Source organism: Sarcophilus harrisii, chromosome 4 (genome assembly GCF_902635505.1).
Source record: "Sarcophilus harrisii chromosome 4, mSarHar1.11, whole genome shotgun sequence".
Taxonomy (NCBI): Eukaryota; Metazoa; Chordata; class Mammalia; order Dasyuromorphia; family Dasyuridae; genus Sarcophilus; species Sarcophilus harrisii.
This window is the reverse complement of record NC_045429.1, coordinates 360,082,389-360,086,744: the sequence shown is the minus strand read 5'-3', so window position 1 is coordinate 360,086,744 and position 4,356 is coordinate 360,082,389.

Below are 4,356 nucleotides of genomic sequence, written 5' to 3'. Positions count from 1 at the left end.
CTGAGCAGACACACATTTGAAGCCATATAATTGATTCATTGAGATTTTCATTATGAAAGGAAGTGGAATCAGCTACATGGAGAGTGTAGACTTTCTGGCCTAGCACATCCATCCAGGAAAATAAATTACAAAACAAAAGATTACTTAGTAAATGCAAAGATAAAGCAGAGAATTTGGATATGCTTAATAATTATATTTATTAAAGTTTGATAATTTAATAAAATATGCTTTTCCATTCAAGGATTATTACTATTAAAAAAAAAATTCAGGCTCCCACACCGGGAGTCAGAGAACCTAGAATTAACTAAAAACATTTTAACAAATTCTGATTATCTTTTTCTCCTTTTTCAGTATTCTCATAGGCTATATCTCAGTTTCTTCATCTCTAAAATGAATTAGATAGAATAAATGATCATTAAAATTGTTCCAGTCTTAAACATTATATGTAGCTATTGACAATGTTCATATACTTAGAGACATCTTGGTGCAAGGGAGAAAACACTAAATTTTTTTCCTCCCAGAAATTCTCAGTTTGAGTCCTGACACTTTTTAATCTACTCTCTAGAGAGAAGTATGCTTGTAAATACTTAACAATTGGCTCTCTAGGGTAGACAAGTATACTTATGACACACTTTTAGGTTTATTCTGCATTTTTAACATTTTTCATCACTTTCTTAAGTCTAGGTCATCAATGAAATAGTATAACAAGCCTTCTCCCCACCATTTCCAAGGTATAAATGATGCTCATGCTAAAAATTTAACAATCAGCTCTCCAGAACTGCCTCAAACTGGCTTAAGCACTTATAAGAAAAAATCATCTCATCTCTCATGCTTCATTTTCTCATCTTTAAATATGGATTGACCAAAGTCTCTATGGTCCAGGGATCCTATTGAAGAGTTCTATCTGTTCTTGTCATTACATAATTTCCCTTCCTCCTCAGCACACTTTCATAATGTGCTAAAATTACCACCTTCAGTGCTTGTCTTATATCAATTACATTTTAGAGTGAGTGGATTCTGGTGGCAGCTTGCTTCCTTAGTAAGATGCTTACTAATTACCCTCCAGGACCGTTCACTTTGGAGAATGTTCATTTCAATTGGACCATTCCTTTTTTGACCATTGTTCATAATGAGGGTGGGGAAAAGAAGAGTCAATGATGATTTACCCCATAGGTACTAGTCTAATCTTTTTTTTTATAATAACTTTTTATTGACAGAACCCATGCCAGGGTAATTTTTTTACAACATTATCCCTTGCACTCACTTCTGTTCCGATTTTTCCCTCCCACCCTCCACTCCCTCCCCTAGATGGCAAGCAGTCCTATATATGTTGAATATGTCGTAGTATATCCTAGATACAATATATGTGTGCAGAACCAAACAGTTCTCTTGTTGCACAGGGAGAATTGGATTCAGAAGGTAAAAATAACCCCGGAAGAAAAACAAAAATGCAAACAGTTTACATGGTATTAGTCTAATCTAATGGAAAAGCTGGTTTATAATGAACAGAAATAGGATAATCAGACGGAAGACTTGGGGGAGGAACCTGAGTTTGATTTTAGCCAAGTTGAATTTGAGGCAAAGTAAGAACAAGGAGCTGGAAACATATAGGAAAAAGATGGAAATGTGACCATTTTTAATGTCTATTCTGGGATAAGGTTGACTTTGGCGCTTCTAAGTCCCCCTGCAGAGCCTTCAATCTCCTGCACATACCTTGATTTTTCTACCTCTATATCCCTATATAGAGCATAGGGTCAAATACACAAAGTATTTAATAAAGATCTGTTCAGTTTAATTGAAATCACAGCCATAAATAATATTTTTTTTGCACCTGAAACAAACCTCACAAAATATAAGCCTGATTCACAAAACCTACCCAAAGCAAATAGTATGAAAAATGGTCTCAAATAAACTTTGAAAGACAAATTATGCCAGGGTAGGGGCAGAATAGATGTTGGATGCTTAAGAACAGAATGATAAACAACAAGGCCATGAGTAGGAAAAGGAAAATAATTTTTTTTGTGCAGCATGATAAATATGGAAATATTTATAGAAGAATTGCACATGTTTAACCTATATTGGATCATTTGTTGTCTGGGGGGAGGATAGGGAGAAGGGAAGGAAAAAAATGTAGAGTACAAGGTTTTGCAAGGGTGAATGATGAAAACTATCTTTGCACATATTTTGAAAATAAAAAGCTATTATTTTAAAAAAGAAAAGGAAAATAAGCATTTATTAAGTACCTACTATGTACCAAGTAGGTATGAAGGCAGCTAGGTGCCAAGTACATAGTCCTGAAGTAAGGAAGATTCATCTTCCTAAGTTTAACTCTGACCTCAGACACTAGCTAGGTGATCCTGGGCAAGTCACTTAACTGTTTACCTCAGTTTCCTCATCTGTAAAATGAGCTAGAGAAGGAAATGACAAACAATTCCAGAATCTTTGCAAAGAAAATACATGGAGAATCATGTTTCCTTATTTATATTTTATTCTTCTGCTTTTGTTTCTCATGTCAGTTGCCAGCTTTATCATATGACTACTTAACACTGTCATTAAGCATTAATACAGAAAGAAAGACGGGGAGATATAGTTGACTGAACTGGAGAAAGGAAGACCTGGATTTGAATGCTGCTTTAAGCACTTATTCTACAAATCACCTATTTCTCTGGGCTTCAGTAAATTATATATATATATATATTAATATTAATTAATTAATATTATATATATATATATTTTACATTTTACACTTAAAATTTTACATTAGAATTTACAATTTAACATTCAGTAAAATGTGGGAGGTGGAAAGTCCCTCCCAAATCTAAAGTGAGATCTTGTGATCACTTTCCTGACTAATTACTAAAGCAGGAACCAAATTTTACATAAACTCACTTTCATCAGAACAGGAATTAGGGTGGTGTGACCAGGACTTTGTCCTCCATCTGGATTCCAAACTTATCTCTAACTTATATTGACTGTATAACCCTGGGAAAATTACTTAATGTCTCAAGCTCCCTGGACAATTTTCTAAGACTGTAAAATGTCATTGCCAGGCTCCCTCAGTTGAGGAAATTTTCTCACCAAGAGTTCCCTTCAATGATGATATGTGAACAACAATAATAAAAAGATAAGCATTCACAGAGCACTTCATATTACATCCTTTGAGAAGTGAGAGGCTGACTTGGTTGCTGGGACATGAGACCGATTTATTAGCCAGAACATTAATATTGTGGGGATTTTATGTCTGTTTGTCTGTTAGCCTACAATGGGATGTGCAGCCAACAGGAGAACCATCCACTGTCACCTGCATGGGGAAGTCCCTACTTGAGCTTCAATCTACCCAAAAAGACCAAACTGCAAGATCAGGAGCCTCCATGGCAAATTCAGAATTCACCTGAGAGTTGTAAGACACCTAAGTGTCCCTGTATTCCAACTCATACACAAAAGGACTCTCCACTATAATATACCTGAGGATTGGTCATCCAATCTCTTCTGCATGCAGACCTCCAAGGATGGCAAATCTACTCAAAGCAATGTGCAAAAGGGAAATGGTCAGCAGACTTGATGAGTTAATCTGAGAAGGGGAAGGGGTGGTAAAAGGAGGACAAGCATTTATTAGTCATTTAATAGGTAGGTACTGTTAACTGTTTGACAATTATTGATGCAGTTAGTGGCAGTGCAGAGAGTTGTGGGAATCCCCTCTGGTCAGAGACGCACAGGTCCAACATGAAAGAATTCACAAACCCCAAAAGTTTGAATGGCAAAAGGGAAATTTTTATTGGCATTGAGAAGCCAGCTTTGCTAGGAAGACAGACTCCTCAGTGGCAGGAGGTCCTGGCAGAGAAATAACAAAAGGTTATCACTGAGAAGAGGGTCTCTTCACAGCTGGCAGGAGTCCTGGTAAGCAGCTGTGCCAAGAGGGTAGGTCCCTTGGCAAAGCATAATCCTACTTCAGACTTCTGCAAAGATTTGGAGTTTAAAATTGTCTTTTTATAAGAAATCTGAGATTGGCATTTCTATTAAATGAGATTCCTTCAATGTTGTCACTGCCCCCAGGCCTAGATTTCCAGTTGAATGAGACCACTTAAGTTCCAGCTACTAGAAGTGGTCCTGGACTAATAGAGGGTGCAGTTAGTCACCACGAAGATAACAGAATGAAACTACTTATCTTGATTCCCTTTAGTGGGCCTCTCTCAGAGGAGAGTTTCTCAGAGTTTTTTCCCCATTTCTCCCCAAAAGCCAAGGTGTACACAATTTGCATAATTTTAATTTCATTAGATTTGTGAGAAATTATTATTTTTCTCTTGTATTAACTAATTATTCAATCAGAAATAAGCTTTTCCCTTTTTTCTACTTTCT